Genomic DNA, 22,933 nt, shown 5'->3' with positions numbered 1-22,933 from the left:
TATATATATATATATATATAAAGGAGGAACGAAGAAGAGGAAGTAGACTCCATCAACTTGGTAGCAGCTGCTTCTAATTGTGCTCACACTACTATGCTATGACGCTCGACCCAATCAGCAAAGTCCGTACCGCACTCGCGGAAGCTTCGTCACAACGCACCGTTCAACTAGATGCTCTGTCCTTATCGGGTACATGTTGGACAGGTGGAAAGTCCCCACTGATGGCAACTTATAGAAGAAAAAAACCCTCTCAAACCAGGGACTTCGCGAGGTCCCAGATTTGAGAGTATTTGACAAACTAAGGGTCATTTCACTCGATCGATATTTGAAGAACGAGATTGTTGGGTTGTTTTTGGGGGTTTTTTTGACATATTTTTAAATACGTGTTTTTCCAGAGTACAACCGGTAACTGGTTCAACTAGAAATTCGCTTCTTGTCATTGAGACGGCGGTTTAAAAGGGATAGGTTTGCAGCTAATATAACCAGATATAATTAATGTCATTTAAGGGTTAAATTCACTCTTGAAAAGATCGATTTATATTTATTTTGGGAGGGGGGGGGGTGTATGTGGGTGTGTTTTTGGTTTTTTTTTTATGTTTGTTTTTTGGGGGTTTGGTTTTTCTTGGTATTTTATGGGGTATTTTTTGGACAAAATATATATTTCATTTCGTACAGAAAACGTTTTCAAATAAAACATCTCAAATCCGAAACTTCTCAGGTTAGATCCTTTCTGGGAAGTTTAAGGTAATTTAATCAATCGATATTTGAATTACAATGTAAAACCGAAATTCCATTTTTTTTTCATGTGAGCTTTTGTATATCGCAATATCGACTTAATGTGCTCAAACGCTTTATAACGAGTTCCAAGCCAACAAAAACAATTTATAATTAGGACGAGACAGACGTCTGTAAAATGCTTTTTTCCACTATATTTTTTTTTGACAGAGAGACAACGCTGTTACCGCCTGGTACTCATTTCAAACCTGAGCTGGATGAGTGAGAGAATGTGTGACTAAAGAGTCTTTTCAAGTGACTCGAATTCGCGCGTCCCACAGCAAGTCTATGACTCGAACCAGGGACCTACCGAAAGTGGGAGTCATATCACAATACGATCGTAAAACCTTATTAATGCTATGCGTTTAGCCAAAAAACTCACAACATTTCGCCAGCCGGATATACCATACCAACACACAAAACTTTGTGTAACCTTAAACGTTTATATATTTATATTGAGCTTTTATATAGCGCAATATCCACTTAACGTGCTCAAAGCGCTTTTCAAGGGGTCCCTGGTCAACAGCAACATTTAACATGTAGGACGAGACATGACGCCTGTTAGGCGATATTACAATTTTTCGGACAAAGACAACGCTGTTAACGGCCAGGTACTCATTTTACACCTGAGTACGGCGAGAGAATGTGAGTAAAGAGTCTTTTCCAAGGACTCAACCATGCGTCGAGCGAGGCTCGAACCCAGGACCTTCCGATCCGAAATCGAGTGTCATACCACTAGATCACATAGCCGCACAACGTTTATAGTCTGATTAATATAATTTAGTGAAAATTACTTATTAAAATTGGCTGACTAAAATATAATAAAGAACTGAGTGACATCAATCTCGTTCCTTCTAAATAATATTCTTTTTTTTTTTCAAAATACGGCAGAAATGGGAAGAGACTCTTCAGAGAGTTTTGAATGGACAAAACTGGGATTTGATTACTCAGTCCAATGACAGACAAAATCAATTATGCAACCTCAATGTATTTCTATTAAGGGGCCGCTTGGGTCTAATTATAAGGAAAATCCTTCAAAAACAGATTTTGAGATTTGGGTGGAAAACGATATTTCATTATTTTAGGAATAATATTATTAAATTTCAACGTCTCAAAATATATTACAAATACACACACACAAAAAAAAACACATACGGTCGAAAAGGGTACAGGTAGTGAGAAAGTGTGAAAAACAGAAAGCTATTTTGCTATTTTCTCAATATGTCGTTTTTATTTGGGTAGGGGATACTGTGTCAAATATTTCTCAGATTCTATTCCATGAAATTGTCTCAAAATTTCCACTTTTCATAGAGATAATGTATTATGTAAACATAGAGAGATTTTTTGATAGAGAATGTGTATTTTGACTTATAATCCAAATTATATATCTATTTTAATTTTTCAATTTTGTCATAACATTCTGATTCGCAACTTTGTAATGATCTAATAAAAATCGCATTAGCTAACGCTGTAAAATCCCTCTATGGTGACACAAGATGCTACAATGTTGATAAGAGGGAAGAATATAGAGGTTACCCCTCCATTAGTTTTTGCAGAAAATTTGCCACAAGATTGTTATAATTTTTTATGCCAGACCCCCAAATCAGGACGCAAAACGAGTATCAACGAGTGTCAGTTTCATAGTTGTTTCACTTTAGTTGGTTTATAGCTGAGAATCACTATATATTTCATTTTACGTACTATCGTAAAGGACTTTACATCACTTTAATTATATACTGAAAATATATTATTTTATATATTTTGTGTGTAAGTTATAATACAACAAGAAACAACTCTAGTGGTTTTGGCATAAATCATGATTTTAGCAAATACAATAGTACACTTGTGCGGCTATGGGGTTTTGTGGTATGACACTCGCTTTCGGAAGAAAATCCTTCATTTACTAGGTCGATACTTGTTTTCTTAATAGAGTAGTAGGTATGTGAAACTTGTCGGTTACTTGAATTCAAACACAAAATTAGTTTGTTAACTTGAGGGAATATTCACTTAAATATAACAAATCATTCTAACATTGATTTAGATGTGAGCAAGTGTGTATAAAAGGGGTCAGACAAAGCAAGAAAGACCGGTGATTAGAAGGTCTGAGGTTCGATCCCCAGTCGATGAAGGCTGATTTTATGGGATGGGGTTTTTTCTTGTGTTTTTCTTTCTTGCTTTGTCTGGCATCTTTCATGCTAACGAAAGAGTGAAAATTGAGTATGGGAACAATACAGACAATGGACGTTTCGGGTACAAAGCCTTCGTGAGCACAACAATACACAAATTAACGTGGAAAACAAATAAAATAAAATGCACAGACGATACAAGTTATTTTGCATTTTATATTATTTGTTTTCCACGTTAATTTGTGTATTGTTGTGCCGACGAAGGGTTTGTACTCGAAACGTCCATTGCCTGTATTGTTCCCTTACGAAGCCTCTCCATTTTCACTCTTTCGTTAGTATTTTCACGATCACAGGCTTCAGGCAGCCCCTACCGTTTTGCACCTTTCTTACGCACTTGTTCAGGTCTTTATCTTAGGGGTATGCCTGTTCCCTAGATTCTTAACTTTAATTTACCTTTTAACATCTGGTTTCCCCCCCCCCCCCCCCCCCCCCCCCCCCCCCGTCCCCTTCTTCTGGGAAATTCCGAATAGTAGTGATGTGGTGTGTAGTGATACATGGACATGTCAACAAAATGGGGGGAAAATTCTCGACACCATTTAAGTCACTTGAGTAGTAAAACTAATAAAATGAGGTGCCTAAATGAGTCAATAAAATGGAGATAAAGATAAAGGAAGTAAATCTGACTCAAGAATGAACAACACTAAACAAACGACGTTTCGGCCATTGGGCTTTCTCAAGTAGACACAAAATAATATTGTGTTTACTTGAGAAAGACCAAAGGCCGAAACGTCGTTTGTTTTGTGTTGTCCATCCATGAGTCAGATTTACTCCCTTTATCTTTATCTCCAAGTCACGTGAGATTCTCTTTGTTTCATTCCTTTTTATGATCCACAATCTCAAACATAGAACGGTCACCTCCAATCTGAACATCAAACATGACTGACACCCAACGACCAAAAGCAGACACTTCAAATCATTATTCAGCACGCCATCAACAAATCTAGTCCTTCGCCATTCATTGCACAATCTACAACAAGTCGTAAGATGTTCTGTTTGGTGTTTTTCTTTCTTTTCTTTTTTTTTCATGCTTAAGGTTTTTGTGTTTGTTGTTCTTTTTTTTTTCTTTTTTTTTGTTTTGTTTTCTCTTTGTTAATTTTTGTTGTTGTTGATTTTTTTTTTTTTTTTGGTTCTTCTTGTTAACGTTTGATTTATTATTCTTTATTTGTAATGGAGTTCTTTTGTTTGTTTGTTTTGTTTTATTTTACGACAGTGTCTGTTTGATTTTCAAAAGGGGGGGGGGGGAGGGGTTCGGGTTGTTTTCTGTATTTTTATTATTGTAGCCTATTTTTTCTAGGAAGGGGATTCTTGTTTCTTTTAGGGGAACAAAAACGTTTAAAAAACCTTTCCTTAGCCAAAGACAATATTTCATGTTTCTGTTCATTATAATTACAAAGTCCTTAATTTAATATCCATGCCACCCATTTATGTGTCGACTGAAGAAGGATTTTGAGTCCGAAACGTTCTCTGTTGGGGTTGTTTCTTTTTTTTAATACGTTATATTCATTTTTGGTCAATACCTTTTCACTCTACAGCTTCTGGCTGCTTTGTCTAACATTCTTCAAAACGCAAACCTCAAACATAAAATTGAATCAGAATCATTTCCTTCTAACAAATATAATTTGTTGTATTTGATGGATTTCGGATACAGATAACAGAAGAGCTAACCATAAAATCGGAAATCGGTGGACCAAAACAGACGAATCAAACCCCATTTACGCACGCAACAAGCCTATTTTGGGATCCCAAACTATGAAATAAATATTGAGGTTGACGTCACAATACGTGATGCCGGCGTCAATACCGTAAAGTATCTTAATGAACTAGTTGAAGAAAATTGAGTTTAACTCTTTTCTTACCGACCATTTTCAGTATTTTCCCAAAATTGCAGGCTTACCCAGCAGAAAAATTGATTTTTTAAACTCAAACAATCTCTCTACAAAACAACTTTATGTTCTAGTTAATTAAACAATGATCATTGTGACGTGCAAAATAGATATATTTGAATAAGAAAACTGTATATAATATTCTGTCGTAACAATTTTGCTGGAGGTGGTAAGGAGAGGATTAAAAGCGATTTTATCAGAATTAATATAAGCATGATTTTTTAGAAATAAATGATCCCATTGAACTATTGAATACAACTCATCATTTGTTTCCTTTGTGATCGATGACTTGTATTTTGACGTAATTTTTTGGTCACTGTCAGGCTGTTTGTCCATAGAAAGGACGTGCCGAATATTTCTCTGTCGTTGATCTGTTTTGATTTTTTTAGTAATATATTTATGATTTCAGTGGGGTTTGTTTTGCTTTGTTTTGTTTGTTTGTTTGTTATTATTTATTTTTATTTTTTTTTGGGGGGGGAGGATGGGGGGGGGGGAGGGTTGGGTTGGGGTTTTTAAAAATTTTGTTGTTGTTATTTTTGTTTTGGCTGAAGAAGGGTTTTGAGCCCGAAACGTTCCGTGTTTGTTTTTTTTTAAAAAAGCTGTTTATATTCATTTTTGTTTATAACTTTTCACAGTCCACAGCTTCTCGCAACTTAGTATCACTCGGGCTATTATTAGTCCACGAAAGCTTCGGTGTCAGGGCTATAGATGCTGTGCGCTTGGCTAAGAAACTGACAACATTGCCATCCGGAAATATAACGGACCAACACACAAAACAATGTGAAACCTTGAGCGTTTATCGATAGTTCGAAAATGACGTCACTCAGGTCTTTGTTATTGTTTTTTGCCATCCGCGTTTATGAGTAATGCTCACTGAACTGTATTAACCTGACTATAAACGATCATGGATACACACAGTTTTGTGTGTTGGTCCGTTATACTTCCGGATGGCAATGTTATGAGCTTCTTAGCCAAGCGCATACTATCTATAGTCTGGTTAATACAGTTTAGTGAGAATTATTCATAAACATGGATGGCAAACAGCGACTTCAGACGAACAATTATAAAATGTAAGTTAACTCGAAGACATGGAGGGTACAGCTCACGAATGTCGTCTGTGCTTTGACAAAACAGTTTTTTTTTTTTGGTCTGAAAGTTTTTGGGTGTTTTTAATTGATCAAGTGAAATAAACTTACAACTTATCAGAAGTGCTCCAATTTGAAGCTTCAAAGTTTAAGATTATTTTAATTTCACAAATAGACGTCTAGAAGGTTAATTAATCGATGGAAATTTGATGTTAACATTTTCTGGCCAAAATAATAGATTTAATCGAAATTTGATGTAAACATTTTCTAGCCAAAATAACAATATATTTGTTTGTTTGTTTTTTTAAGAGTACGGCTAGTGTGCCCCACCGTCTCAATACGGTACAATATCGGGCGGGATGAATAAAACCTATAAAATTCAATTGTGACCCATCGTCTCAAAACGTATTGTGCCAAAACGAACCATATGCTTAAAAGCCGGATTTAATGTTAAACTGGTCAAAAATATAAATTGTTGGCATTATCAACCTAAAATATGGTACCCATTCTCTTCAAGAAATCATATAAACTCAATACAAGTCTGATATTTCTGGCTATAAATTCAATTTCATTAACCAACCCGACTTAATACCGTTTTGAGGCGATGGGTCACAATTTATGATCAAAATATTACGAATTACAAACTTTGGGTCTTTTGTGATTGTAAGAAAATGTATTGATTATCCAAAAATAAAGAATAAATGCTATGTGTTTAGGTTTTTAAAAAACTAATAACATCTTGACGTCGGATATAACGTAACAACACACAAAACTATGCATAACCTTAAACGTTTATAGTCTGATTGATAGAAGTCGGATATAACGTAACAACACACAAAACTATGCATAACCTTAAACGTTTATAGTCTGATTGATAGAAGTCGGATATAACGTAACAACACACAAAACTATGCATAACCTTAAACGTTTATAGTCTGATTGATAGTTTATTGAGAACTGATCATTACAATGGCTGTCTAAAAACAATAACAAAGATTGAGTGACGTCAATTTCGTTCCACCTATAGAAAGTAACCCTTAGTGCGGCTATGTGGTCTAATGGTATGACACTCGCTTTCGGATCGGAAGGTCCTGAGTTCGAGCCTCGCTCGGCGCATAGTTGAATCCTTGGAAAAGGCTCTTTACTCACATTCTCTCACCGTAAAATGAGTACATAGCCGTTAACAGCGTTCTCTCTGTCGGAAAAAAAAACTGTAATATCGCCTGACAGGCGTCATGTCTCATTCTATATGATACATGTTGCTGTTGGTCAGGGACCCCTTGTAAAGTGCTTTGAGCACATTAAGTGGATATTGCGCTAATATAAAAGCTCAAGTTAATTTGAGTTAAGATATTTAAGCTGTAAATTCAATTTATAGGCACTAGCTCATCCCGAAATTATACCGTTTCAAGACAGCCGATCACAAATGACAAGAGGACATGAGTAAATGTGACTCATATAAAAGAGGACAATACAAAATAAACAACGTTTCTAACCTTGACCTTCGTAGGAGACAAACAACAAGACACAAAAATATGTCGTAAAACATCACACTTTTTTTAATGTGGAAACAACATTATTAGATTTGCTGTTTGTATTTGGCTGTTCGTTTGATGTTGTAACTCATACTTTTTTTTAAAACAGAAAGAAGAGTTCCACGCATGAAAAAAAAATTTTGAGAATTTTTTAAATAGAAAGAGGTAATGTTCAGAATCAGTGACATAATTTGGTAAGGTGACCAGTTTTGTTTTTTTTTTTTTTTTTTTTTTTTTTTTTTTTTTTGGGGGGGGGGGGGGAGGGTTGATTTTTGTTTGGTTTTTTTTATTTTTTTTTTCTTCTTCTTCTATTTTGCTATTGGGTTTATTTGTATTGTTTTATTTGTTGTTTTCTGTTTGCTTTTGGGGCTTGTTTTGTTTGATTGTTTGTGTTTTTTGGGGTTTTTGTTTTGTTTTTGTTTTTGTTTTTGGTTTTTGTTGGGGTTTTTTTTTGTTGGTTGGAGGGGGGGGGGGTTTGCTTTTCAGTAAAGGAGGTACTCTCCAGCGTTTGAAAATGAATTTAAGAAATGTCTAGTACACACATCAAATGTATAAGGCGTCGAGACAGACGAATATCGTCAAAAATACAGATAGAAAACAAAAATAAATAAATTGACTTTATTTTACGTTGCTGCTGCTTGTCACGAGTCCTTTTTCAGCAGCCAATATTGAAAAAAAGAAGTAAGAAATTATCCAACCCACCTCATACCACAACATCGCGCTGGAAGCAAGACAAACATCCGGTGGAGCAAAACAGAGATAAAGCTCCAAGAATATAACAATTAACATGAAATAGGCAACGAAAATATCTAGTTGCTTTCCAATTTCGATGAAAGTGGGAAAGTTTTATGAGACAAAAAAGTGTATAAAGAAGAAAAGACTCTGTGGATATAGAAATGTGAAGGCCACAAGAAGATAAATGTTATAGAAAAACAAGGTTTTGATTAAAAGAATGCTTTAGAATGCAGGTCGACTAAGAGCGTTGCTATTGTTTAAAGAGAAGCCCGGGGCAAGTTCATGGAGGTTGGCAGAAGACAGCACCCATGCTTACCGTTGGTCAATTAATTAACGATTCGATTCCTCTCGTATGAAGTTCAATACCAACGCTCTTGAATTGAAATTCAAAGCGACAAAACTAGTAGACGTATTTTTACAAATAGACTTTAAGGAGCATTAATCTCATTAAACTCAGAGACTTGCTTGTTGATATTGAGAGTTGAAATTGTCATGAATATTAACTTTTTCAAGCAAACTGATCCAATTCTCGTCAGGCACAATGTCATTCATGAGATGGCATATCGATACTTATATATTTCTTTGACTCGATACCCTGATGTTTACCTTTGATGTTGCCCTAAGATGTTAATTTGTACTCACTCGAACTGTAGCCCATTCATTGAGTACCAAATAAAATACAAGAAAAGCTTGTCAGGGTATTCGTATTACTTTGTTAATGTTGCTACGTTTTGATGCTGAGTGCAAACGGATTTAAACATGGAACCCGTCTTGTCATAGTTTGGAATTTGATGCATGTTTTATTTTGTTTTGTTTGTTTATTGTTGTTTCTTTGTGTGTGGTTTTTTATTTATTCATTTTTTTTTTGTTTTGGTATGAATTTTCTTTCTTTTTGTATTTTTGTTTGGGTGTTGTTGTTTTGTTATATTTTATATTGTTTTGTTTTGTATTTGTTTTTGTTGTTTTATGGTTTTTGTTTGTTTTGTTTTTGGTTGTTTTATTTTTTTATTTGCGGAAAGGGGGGGGGGGGGTATTTGTCATTTATTTTGTGATTCACCGCCTTAAGCAGGTATTAGATAAGATCGAATTAATTGTTAAAAAATGAATTGATGCACAAAAATATAAAACCTTGTTCCAATTAATGTTTCAATGAAAATAGTAATAAAATTCCTGAGCTTTGGGCGTCGGAATTTTGAACGCGTTTCCCAACCCAATGTGACCTTAGAAGTCTGCACTGCGGCTAACGCCTGGGTTATTCCAATCTTCCCTTGGATTAGAACCTAGAGACAAATTTCCGCTATGGGATGAATAAAGAGAATGTTATTATTTCTATTCATTATTACGCTTTGGCCGAAACAGGGGCTTAAAGATTTGATCTTATGAATAGTAGTTACCTTGCGGTCAAGTCAATGATTACACTTGAAAATCGTTCTTAGCAAAACTGAATGCCTGCGAGTATCCTTGAATATTTCATGAACGCCTGTTTGTATTTAAAAAAGAAAAGCAATATGGGTTACCATAAGTTTTTCACTGCAACAAAATATTAAATTAACTACCTCTGTTCGTTTTACTTTAAATTTTATTTTCAATGTGCTTATTTATTTATTGATATATTTATTTATTTATTATTCATTTATTTATTTATTCATTCATTTATTTACGTACTTATTTGTTTGTTTTGGTTTATGATTGATTTTACCTGTTTTGAAATGTTAATTGGAAATTTTATGTTAAGGAATGAGTGATATTGGCAATTGTCTAAAAATAAATATTTGAACCTTTATAAAAGTTAAAACTGAATTGAGACCACTTGTCGCATTTTATAATCATTAGAATTCCAATGTTGTTTTACGTAGCTTTACCTTAATAGATCCCGAATTACAAAGAGATATCAGCGAGCTTATTTTCTATGTGCACAATTAGAGCATAAATTCCTCCATAGTGTTATACTGTATCTAATAGTCCTGGAGCCAGGGTTGTGACAGTGCAATAGATTAAATAGACTACTTCTTTTTAAAATAATTTATTTATGATCACACTTCACTATGTCTGCAATGTATTATTATGCCAAAAATCAGCGTCTAATATTTGGGTTTTGTTTGGGGTTTTTTTTTAATCCATACTCAACTTTTTGAACTTCCGGTCAACATGGCTGAAACCTGTTGGCACTGAGCCTCCGCTCAGTGAATTGTCTTTTGCCTCACTTGTCAAATGCTTTTGGAGGATGAAATTATATTTTAACATTGGAACGCTTAAAGTAAGAACACTTAGAAGTAAAAATTGATCAATTCGCTTGAGGATGTGTCAAAATATTTTTAAAAAGCCGAGGCGTCCCGATCGGATGATTAAGAAGCGAAAGGCCTTAAGTCAAGTAAGTCATACTCAACTTTTGATTCACATATATTTTTCAAAATATTCATCTCACACCAGTAATAGCAGTTCCCGCTCCCAAAATGTTTCACTTACATATGGTATTTGGCCATTTTCATTTTATATATTGCATTTTTGATTAAAGAAATCAAACTTGTGTGAAGAAATTGCTGAAAATTTGTTCCGAATTTAACTCATAGAGGAAAATTATACGGAATAAAACATTCTTGTGAAATCATTCAACAGGAGGAAGGTACTAATTGTATGAAACGATTGAGGAATTGCTCACACAAATTAAGTAAAATTCATAAATCAAACGCGCACTCACATATCTTAAGGAGTGTCTGAGCAATAGAAAGAAAAAAATACAAGATACTCATTGAGAATTATTTCCTCTATTGAACCCTTTCTTTTTTGGCGTAAGAATACATCGGACACGAAAGGGCGCGGCTATTATAGATCAGTAAAATTAGGTGCCCCAAACGTAAACAATAACAAGTTGCTAGTGATTTCCGTTAGGGACCGGAATAATTTACGCACAATATAGGTCTCCCAATTTTGTAGTTTGAGTTGTAGGCAATACACTTTCAGTATTGAAAATATGTTTACATAAAATCTAACAGTTGCAGAAATAATAATATAAGGCTAAATTATTATGAAAATCAGGCTCCGAATAATTCTCGTTTTGTTCACACCAGCGCAATAATTTTCTCTGGTCTAAAAATAGATAGACTGTAACTTTTGATAAATTTTACCTTTTGTTCCATAAAATATCCATATCTAGACATTATTTGATGCATGATCGAGTATTTATGAATATGTGTTTCTTTTGCCACCTAACAGCCAAATTTTAAAGGTTATTTTTTTCTATTATTTACATTGGAACGTGAGCTGTCAAGACAGGAACATGTGGTTTGCCATGTGCTTCTCGACCTTTGTTTACGTTTGGGGCACCTAATTTTACTGCTCTATAAGAAAGGAGAGAGGAGCAATTTATTATATTAATCACCACAACTATCTTGACTTAAATAGAATTTATAATCTTCGATTGTGCACGCAAAAAGACGCTTGTTGAACATCATCTTGTATAAATCTATTGTCTAAGCTGACATCCCTAGCCCAAATTTCCGTGCAACGTGATGTGTTGCATAAATGGCTAATATTTTCAATGGGATTGTGTAGAAAGCATGATGATAATGATCAAAGTACACATCACGCTCTTTCCAGATGCTATTGTGTTGGCGACAAACCGTGATCAAATAATTCATAAAATTGATGAGCGTGGACAACAACGCAGCGTTTATGGTCAATATGTTGGAGTTTGCTGTCAGTAGGAGGAAGTGGGAGAAAACGAAGAAGAAGAAGAAGAAGAAGAAGAAGAAGAAGAAGAAGAAGAAGAAGAAGGCGGAGGAGGAGGAGGAGGAAGAGAAGGAGAATGAAGAGTAGTGGGAAGAAGGAAAAAAGGAAATGAATAAGAAAGTGGTGATGATGATGATGATGATGATGATGATGATGATGATGATGATGATGATGATGATGATGAAGATGATGATGAAAGAAGAAGAAGAAGAAAAAGGAGAAGAAGGAGAAGTAGGAGGAGGAGGAGGAGGAGGAGGAGGAGGAGGGTGGAGGATGAGTAAGATGACGGATTTGGTTGTCCTTTCGAAATGTTGAATAAAGTTTTGAAATCAAAAACTGCGCATTTGACTGGTTGACAAAAACGAATCTTGGATAAAGTGCTTAGAGCTGACAATTTCATACTTGAGCATTGTACCCGAATTGTCCTTACTCCGTCTAAACCAAACATTGTTTTGTCTTTAAAGGATAAAGTCGATTATAAAATCCTGTCCCATTTGACTCATCTAAAGTCGGAGATGGAAAAGAGGGTGGCGTGGGGGGGGGGGGGGGGGGGGGTAGGATACACTAACTTAAACTTGTTCATTTTATGCCGGAATTTTCTCTTTGATTTTTTTCGTTAAGCACCACATAACAATGATCGTTTTTAGCCTGTCAAATTAAAGACAACGGGGAGCTTTGTGTGGCTATGCGGTCTTGCAGCATGACACTCGCCTTCGGTCCGGAACGTCCTATGTTCGAGTCCCGCCTTGAACGGCGCCATACTTGGGTCCCTGGAAAAGGTTTTTATTTGACACTCTCTCACCGTAGCCTTGTGTAAAATGAGTACCTGGCCGTTAAAAGCGATGCCTTTTGAAGGAAAAAAAATATAGTATCGCCTAACAGGCTTCGGGTCTCGATACATGTGAAGCGTTGCTGTTGGCTAAGGACCCCTTGTAAAAGGCTTTAAGCACGTTCAGTTAATGTTGCGAGATATAAATGCTCAAATATTGCGTTGTGATAATATAGAAAGTATTCAAAATGATAATAATCATCATTTGTAAATTCTGACAAATTAATACTAGGCTAATGACATTAATTATCGTTGTAGGGTTTTATCACAATGTGGCTGACTACTCCCTTAAAAAAAAAGAAGCAACTGGTGAAGTTCATAAAATGATATGGACATAGTCGCGTTATTGTTTTTATTTTAAGATCGCTCCGATATTATTATTTATGCCTTTGTATTTTTGGTTCCATACCGTAATGTATATGTTGCTGCTCGAAGCTCGGAGAAATAAATAATGTGAAATTGAATGTAAGCTTCAATTTAATTACAAAAACAGATCAAATGAACGTTTCGGGTTTCCCCTTTATCAACAAAACAGGATGAATGAAGCACCACAGATGGATGAGATGATGTGGTAGTGGCGTAGTTAAGATGAGTCATTCATCTTAACTATGCCACTACCACATCATCTCATCCATCTGTGGTGTTTCATTCATCCTGTTTTGTTGATAAAGGGGAAACCCGAAACGTTCATTTGATCTGTTTTTGTAATTAAATTGAAGCTTACATTCAATTTCACATTATTATTTATACCTTACCGTAGTAGTTTTGTCAAATCCAGTGTCAGGAAATAGTCATTGTGGTATAACAAAACGATTGGCAATAGGAAACAAAAATGAGATGTCACAAACCTGGTTCCGAGTTCCTTGAAAGTGTAAAACGAGTCCTCTGGTTTCAGAGTGAAGGCATCTTAATTTCTAGCCTATACAAATGCCGGTCGTCAATAAAGATCATCCATTCTCGCTCGTTTAAGCCCCGTAATCATAGGAATCTGCCTATACATCCTGCCACTCTATGATTCAATATGAAACCTATTAATTGTTATTCCTCCGGAGGACTGGTTACACACTTCCAGTGAGTTTTGAACCGGAAGAGAGGAAGGTATGACGTCACGACTTCTACTCCCCATTCTAATTTCTTGGTTTTCATAAATCCGAATTAGTATACGTCGCACAAAACATGCCCCCCCCCTCCCCCTCCCCCTCCCCCCTATTTTGACATTTCAAAAAAATCACATTTCTGTAGTGTAACTAAAAAGTGTTAATCAAAAATAGAAAACGGTAAGGGCTGCCTGAAGCCGGTGATCGTAAAATACTAACGAAAGAGTGAAAATGGAAAGGCTTCGTATGGGAACAAAACAGTTTTGTTCCCATACGAAGCCTTTCCATTTTCACTAATCAAAAATACCTGGCTCAAATTTTGTTACATGCGCTCCCGGTTGGTATCCTCTTTTGAGACTACGAGATGTGCATAAAACTGGGTTTTTTTTTCTTTTGAATTCTCCCTTCTGAAATTAGGATATCCCATGCACATAAGAGCGCGGTCAGCAAAGTTTATGTGCGGCTTTGTCGTCTTTGGTTCAAGTCCGTTCTGGGCGATGCAAAGTTGCGTCCTTTCAGAAGGCTCTTTACTCACATTCTCACTCTGACCTCACTAAGGTGTGTAATGAATAACTGACCGGTAACATCTTTCAGGCATCATGTATTGTCCTACAGTCTAGTTCAGTGTTGCTGTTGCTTATGACTTCTTGTAAAACGCTTTGAGTACATCTAGTGGACATTCAAGCTCAATTTATCACATTGACGCAACCCCAACCTTTTCACGACAAATATTTGATTTAAAGAGAGATTTGTAATGTAAGTCAAACGGTATGCCCAGCAAACTATTCCAAGACCATGCTTGCGGACATGGACATCAAATAATGTTTCTGGAATGATTTTGGCAAGCAAACGCTTCGAGTTAGACGATACCAAATAGTTGTAAACACTACGAGCAAAAAAATTGCATAAATTCATATTTTAAAATCTCATTCTAAAAAGTATATCCTTACCTCTCCCCTCCAACACCCTCCCCCCCCCCCCCCCCCCCCACCCAATCACCCCCAAGCCCAACAAGTCTAAAATATTGGAAATAAAGAAGTTAGTACCTGACTACCAAAATTAGTGCCTATCGAAGTATAGAGGCAATCTTTTATTCACCACCAAATCACTACTTGATGACATCACTGTTCGATTATTCGTTTTTGTTATCAAACGTATGCTACGAACAACAAACGAATGGTTGTACGCCGTCAGCGATCGGGGGCGTTCCACTGTTCGATTATTCGTTTTTGCTAGCAAACGCATGCTACGAACAACAAACGAATAGTTGTACGCCGTCAGCGATCGGGGGCGTTCATATCCAAATCTAGCAGAAATTATGTCAAGTAGCTCTTCTTTGCCAGACCAATTTGAGTCAATAAAACGGAAGTGTTTTGCTATTTGCAGTAGAACTTCAACATTGCAATTTAACTTCAAACAAACGTCATTGTATGAATTATGGGATTCATCAGCGACTTAATTCTTGCTGAGTTTTCATGTTGTTTAGCTGATGGCTTTGTGTACATAATTTGGTTCGATGAATCATTAAATGGTAAAGGATGAGGTTTGGGTCAGAATTTAAATGTGGCCGTATTGATATCGTGGTGATCTGCCCGCCGTGCACTTATTTGCAGGCCTGATAACCCAATTCCTTATGGCTCATTGTTGTAATGGAAATCTCAACCCAAAAAATGACGCAAAATATTGTGCATTACAACAATGTTAAACTAGGCCCGTAAGTGGATTAGGATGTCAGACCTGCATGTCGGCCAGGACTTATCATATCATATCAGTAAAAAGAAAAACTCAAATTATTTGTCCCTTACAAAACCCTCTGTGGAGCAACAGCCATTCCGGTTGATCAGCTGACCATTAAAAAAAAAACAGCAGCACACGGAACTCCTCAATGTCTTTAGCCATTCCATACTCCCTAACGGACGTGCATATTTATTCCTTTTCTTACTCCACCATAAGGACATGGAACTCTCTTCCAAGCGTGACGAAACAGTCCGGCTCAGTGGAACTCATTGTCATCACCAGATCTGGTCGCTTTGAGACAACAGACAGGCCATTTAAATCTTCAATTTGAAGTGTTGGCCTCAAAGAAAGAAGAAGAAGAAGAAGAAGAAGAAGAAGAAGAAGAAGAAGAAGAAGAAGAAGAGTAATACGGCTTTAAAATGGATGACTTATTTAAATAACCTAATAATGGCCAAATGTGATTTTAAATGCAACACAGATTTCATGAGCACCGCAGAGGATCGAGATTGGTGGAGACAGCTGACCGGCAACGTGCTCAAAAGAACAAGCCACGATGGATGATGATGATGAAACTGGACCAAATGATTCTTAAACCCCAGTAAAACATAGTAACACAATATACTGCACATTACACATTGCATAATATATATATATATATATTTTGAAAAACGATATTTAAAAGAGAGACGCAGGTAAAAGGCAGGGAATAGAGTCAGAAAAAATACATCCATCTCTATTAATGAAATATTATGAACGCGCAGTCATACATGTATTTTAAGCCACACTGTTCTTTATCAAGGGCATCATTTAGTTCATTGACATTCTTAGCATTATTAGCTTGAAACTTTAAATTGTTCCATGTTTTGGCAGTCCGGAATATAAGGTCTGCATGATGGATTGTTCCCTATTTTTCTATAATGCATAATTCTGCATCTCCTTTGCCTGTAAAACCAGCTTTCTGTACTTCTCTGTAAGATTTTTCTGACATCAAGTTCCTTCTAAAATTTCTATGTCAAGATTTTTCAACACAAGCACAGCATGAACATAATTAAAATGAATTGTAAAGAACGGACAGGGTTGCTTGAACTCTTAGTAATCAACAAAAAATGAATATAACAGCTTCAAAAAAGAACATTTTTAAGATTTTTCTTCTATAGACACGACCTACCAAATTTCTCTGTTGTCGATCTGGAATTTAGTAACACTATTTATGTTTTTATTGTTTTGTCTTTTTTGTTGTTGTTGGCTGAAGATGGGTTTTGAGCCCGAAACGTTCCGTATATGGTATTTTGTTTGTTTTTTTAAAAGCTGTTACATTCATTTTTGTTTATTACTTTTACTGTCCACAGCTTCAAGCAGCTTAGTATCTCTGACTTGGGCATTTAGAATAATAATGATGATGATGATAAAAATAATAATAATAATAATAATAATAATAATAATAATAATAATAATAATAATAATAATAATAATAATAATAATAATAATAATAATAATAATAATAATAATAATAATAGTAATAATAATTATAGTAATAATAATAATAATAATAATAATAATAATAATAATAATAATAATAATAATAATAATAATATAATAATAATATAATAGTGATATTAATAATAGTAACAACAAACAACAATAATAATAATAATAATAATAATAATAATAATAATAATAATAATAATAATAATAATAATAATAATAATGAACACTTTTATAGCACCGACATCTCATGCAAGATGAGCTGGATTTGGCGTAATCAGGGTACGTAGATCATAGCGATATTTCAACACATCTCGAATGTCAGTCGAATGTCACTAACACGACATTCGGGTTTTGACTGGGTTTTTTTTTTTTGACAGTTAAAGACTTCCAAGGCAAGGACGACTGCTCGCAAATTACTGCTCACGCTGAAGAAGATATTCTTCACATGCATTAAGACGGTCCATTTAAGGGGCGGTTTGGGTCTAATTTATTAGGAAAATCCTTCGAAAAATTGATTTTGAGATTTTGGTGGAAAATTATATTGTATTATCTTAGAAATAATATAATTGAAGTCCAAATTCTTAAAGTAGACTATAAAGGCACGAAAAACACAGTCGAAAATGGTACAGGTAGTTAGAAAAGTGTGAAAAACGGGAAGCTATTTTGTTATTTTCTCAATATGTCATTTTTCTAAGGGTGTGGGATACTGTGTCAAACGTTTCTCAGAATCTATTCAATTAAATTGTCTGAAAATTTCCTCAGTTATCACAGAGATAATGTATTATGTCACATCAGAGAGATTTATTTGATAAGATATGTGAATTTTGAATTATAATCCTAATTCTGAATATTTAAGGTCTATTTTGTCATAGCATTTTGATTCTCAACTTTGTAATGTTCTAATAAAAATTCCGTAAGCTAAAGCCGTAAAATCTCTCTATGGTGACACACTATGGTACAATGTTGACAAAGGGAAGAATATGGAGGTCATTCCTTCATTAGTTTTTGTGGAACGTTTGCCACAAGATTGTTATATTTTTTGAAGTCAGACCCCCAAATTAGGTTGGAAAATGGGTATCAACACAGATAATTAAAATTTTTCACCATAAATGTTGTTTTTTTTTAACCTATATTGACGATACAGAATGATTAAAACCGCCCAATATTGGTAATTAAATTTTTTTAGAAAAGACCCAAACCGCCCCTTAAAACAAGCCACTGCCACTGCTTAGGGATTATGGAAGTGCGGCAGCCATACTTCTATGCGACGTTAACTTTTTAGAGACATGTTTGCGTGCAAGACGTTCGGCTGTTTGGCCGATGAGCTCGCAATCACATAATATGTGACCCTTCGCCTCAAAACGGTATTAAGTCGGGTTGGTTACGATGTTGAAAATTGAATTTATAGCCAGAAATATCAGACTTGTGTTGAATGTGTATATTTTATGGAGGAGAATGGATACCATATTTTAGGGTGCTAATGCCAACAATTTATGTTTTTGACCAGTTTAAGATTTAATTCGGCTTTTAAGCATACGGTTCGTTCCGACATAATACCGTTTTGAGACGATGGGTCACATATTAATATGACGGACTCTAGAACAATGGGCTGAGTCCGCTAAACGATCAGCAGTCCATCAAATAAAGGTTGCAACCACACGCCATTCTTTTCATAAACAATGCCCATGCACCACCACTCAGTGCTTCTTTAGGAACCACGATGTTGAAACCTTAATGTGGTCATCCCTGTCAACAGATGTAAATCATGTGGAACACATGTGGTATGCAATTCTAACAAATCTTTTAAACCGCCCGATTCCAACAGATAACGATGCTATTGTAAGAGAAAATTGGACCAATATATTATGTATCAAAACTGTAACAGTCTTACAAGCGACGGGTAAGGCAATCGCTTGATACAAAAGTGGCCATAGCATATTATCAATTACCAAAAACATTTTTACAAAGTTTAGATTTTCAGTTTTTAAAAGTTATTATTCAGTGTTTTAAAAAATATCTTGCCAATCAATTCTAATATGATATTTTATCAATTCTCCACCATTCCCTTTCAAATGATATTTGACACTTGTGTTTGTGGATATATATATATATATATATTATATATTATATATATATATATATATATATATATATATGATTGTAATATTTACCACGATATTGGAGTCAGTCTTCATCGATGTTTCAGGGCTTCCGGTCATATGTAGACTGACTACAACATCGTGGTAAATATTACACTAATAATTCGCTCCATTGTTACATGTCGAGCACTATTCGTAACATATTTGTACCCACCACGACTCAATATATATATATATATATATTATATATATATATATATATATATATATATATATATATATATATATATATATATATACATAATTTTATTATTTTAATATTTACCACAATGTTGGAGTCAGTCTGACTCCAACATTGTGGTAAATATTAAAATAATAATTCGCTCCATTGCTTCACGTTGAGCACTATTCGTACCATACCCACCACGATTCAATATATATATATATAAATAGGAGTTCTTTAAATAATCATTTAATCAACAGGCTACCGATTTTAACTTTTGATTCACACCATAAAAACCAAGTAGATTAAATTTATAGAATAATATGACAATAGATTATTTTAATATGATATGTATTCACATTTTGTTGGCGAAACAAATATAAGAATGGTTAACGTGAAATACCGTTGATTACCAAATTTTAAAAAGTTTGAGTGTGGAGGGGAATTAAATTACTTCATCGCTCACATACCAATGCCAAAATGAGCTAAGTAAGATTTAGCCGGTGAGTCTAAATTTTTATCTTTTTATTGATTTATGGGTTGCAATAGCTCAGTTTGTAGAGTACTCTCCCTGCATGCAAAGGCAGATAACAATTCTAAGTACAGTCGGGATTATATTCATTCGGGGATTATTAACATGATCTGTTATAGTGATGATTTGTGATTTAAAAAATTGAGCTTTTATATAGCGCACTATCCATTGAACGTGCTCAAAGCGCTTTACAAAGGGTCCCTGACCAACAGCAACACGTAACATGTAGAACGAGACAAGACGCCTGTTAGGCGATATTACAAAAAAAATTTTCGACAGATACAACGCTGTTGACGGTCAGGTACTCATTTTAGAATGTGAGGAAAGAGCCTTTTCCAAGGATTTTTTCCCCGAGCGCGAGGCTCGACCTCAGGACCTTCCGATCCGAAAGCGAGTGTCATACCAATAGACCACATAGCCGCCGATAGACTTGGTGTCCTTTCCCAAAAGTTAGCAAATGATTATAATTGGTAGTGTTACGCTACAGAACTTGAGATGAACCACGCTCCATATGCTTGTGTCTTTAATTTACTTCTTTTATAATTTTTTCCGGATATAATCTTTTTTTTTTTTTTTTTGGGGGGGGGGGGGGGGGTGTCATTCTTAACACGGTCCGTTTACGAAAAGCCTAAGTTTTGACAATTGGTTGATGGACAATGCTTAGAACTTCATGAACACGTTCTAGACTTTCATTATGAAAAAAATTAAAATTAGTGTTATGCTTATCTACAGCAACATTCCGTTAGACCAAGATGAGGATGAAAAAATATAAGCGGAAGACATGAAGACGACGACGACAAGAAGAAGAAGAAGAAGAAGAAGAAGAAGAAGGAGGAGGAGGAGGAGGAGGAGGAGGAGGAGGAAGAGGAGGAGGAGGAGGAGGAAGAGGAAGAGGAGAAGGAGGAGGCGGAAGAGGAGAAGGAGAAGGAGGAGTGGGGGAGGAGGAGGCGAAGGAGGAAGACAGATTTATAAGTTAGTATGTAAAAATCAGCCAACGGTACACGACACTCACAGGAGGATACATGTAGACCTATAGCAGGAACATAATGTAGTGACGTCTTAAGATTCTTTCCGTCGGCAATAGACCGCGAGAGCTTTTTCCACTCAAGTTTTTACTGAACCAATCAGCATGCTAGATAGAAGGTTTTTTTTTTCCTTCGCCGCATTTCGATTGCTCGGCAAAATCTAAGAAGAAGAATAGATCCGTTGTAGCCTCTTTTCCGCAATTCTGAGCATGTAAATCACCCCTATTGCAGCGCATCGTATTATACCCTGAGTGTTGTGTATGAAGCATTTTGGGCGTTTTACGAATAATATCTTTACATTTTCACCATATCCATGATTCCAGAGATATTCTAATTAAAGCATAGAGCTGTAAAGAGCAACGTGCTGCAGTGATATAAATGTCGTCCCTTAGAATGGTACTATCAGGTTTAACTCCCCCCCCCCCCCCCTCTCGGTGTTGTGTGGCTTTAAGCAGGTCAGATCGTCCAACCCTAATGTACGCTATTCTTACAGCGACCTAAAATCATTTATACAACTCGAAACAATTTTCCTTACTAGATTTTTTAAAACATGAAACAAATTGCAAGAAAACTTTAGAAATTTTGATAACTTCGTGAAAAATATTTTCTTCCACCACCTCGATTTAACTTAGAAAATTGAAACAATAAAGCATTTCAGAACACTTCATTTTTCTATAGAATAAGCTAAGCGGATTCAATTTGGTTCCTATTGTTTGGAGATCTCTGTCTTCTGAAATCATTAATTTTTATTTTCAACTTGTAAGTACAACCCTTGAAACTACATAATAAGTCCTCGAGCCTACCTCTAATTTCAACACCAAATTGCTTCTGCTTATATATAGAGCAATTTCCACTATATATTTTCAAACGCTTTACATGGGGTCCCAAGCAACAGAAACACTTAACATATAAGACGATATTATCACGCCTGTGAGGCGATATCACAATTTTTCTAGACAGAGAAAACGCCGATTAATGCCAGGTACTCATTTCACACATGAGTATGCTGAGATAATATGAGTAAAGAGCCATTCCCTAGGACCCAACTTTAGGCGACTCAGAGACCTGGGACCTACCAAATCTATACAGTGTTTGTTGAGCGTTCTGTGTGGATTAAGCGAGCTTTTCAAGTAACTGCGTACTTATTAGTAAGAGAAAAAAAAACTACACCACTCTAAATACAAAATCATAATTAATGTCATACTTACTACTAAAATGGATCACCTGCGCCGGTCAAAGCTGTTGTAGAGGATAATGGCGAAATCAGATGAGGAAAAAAATTGACAAGCACAGAAAATATTGCAAATCTCTCAGCAAAAATACGTTGATATCACTGCACTTATAGTTAAGTTGAAACAATATTTTATTTATAGAAATCACTTTTAGTTCGTTTGATATCCTTAGTTTGTGCTCGAAATGTTATGATAGTTATTTACTAACTGCATTTTTTGTTTCAAACAAAAAAAAAAAAATAAAAACAATACCTATGTTAAATTTTAGCGTTTAATGCAAAAAGTATATTTTTACACCAGTAACCTTTTAATATATTATATTTTTGCGTCTTTTCCAGAAATAAGCCGATAATAATTTTTTTAATGCGTTGATTTAAGTAGAGGATACGCTTGGCCGTAGTCCCTCCTCTAAGACGCTCTTCTGTGTATCACGTAGAACGTCTATTTTTATACCAATCTTCCAAATCATGTGATCACGCGTTACGGTGGAAACTTTCCCCGCCCACCCCCGTGTTAGTGAGGTGGCATTTTGAATGCGATATGTTGTGAAATGTAATTTCACGTGGGGACTGGCTGTTGTCCCCGTGGCGAAACTTGCCTGATGTGAGTGGTAAGACGGTACCACTGTAAGGTGTGGTTGGGTGACGAGGATTAGAAATGATCTGTGTGGGAAGGGGGAGAAGGGGGAAACGTTGAAAATGATGATGATAATGATGATGATGATGATGATGATGATGATGATGA

The 22,933-nt window shown here is 35.4% G+C and overlaps 1 protein-coding gene across 1 annotated transcript in view; it reads right to left on the bottom strand.

Moving 5' to 3' along the window:
- Positions 1 to 22,609, bottom strand: part of LOC144978935 (uncharacterized) — a 123,348-nt gene extending 100,739 nt beyond the window's left edge. The window contains exon 1 of the mRNA XM_078925553.1: positions 22,166 to 22,609. The gene's annotated coding sequence lies outside the window, so the exon portion shown is untranslated. The remainder of the gene's footprint in view (positions 1 to 22,165) is intronic.
- Positions 22,610 to 22,933: the final 324 nt, after the last annotated feature.

Source organism: Berghia stephanieae, chromosome 8 (assembly GCF_034508935.2).
Source record: "Berghia stephanieae isolate SIO BIC M18660-M18661 chromosome 8, UCSD_Bste_1.3, whole genome shotgun sequence".
Classification (NCBI taxonomy): Eukaryota; Metazoa; Mollusca; class Gastropoda; order Nudibranchia; family Aeolidiidae; genus Berghia; species Berghia stephanieae.
Note: the sequence above shows the minus strand (reverse complement) of the source record. Positions and strands in the feature narration are given on the sequence as shown.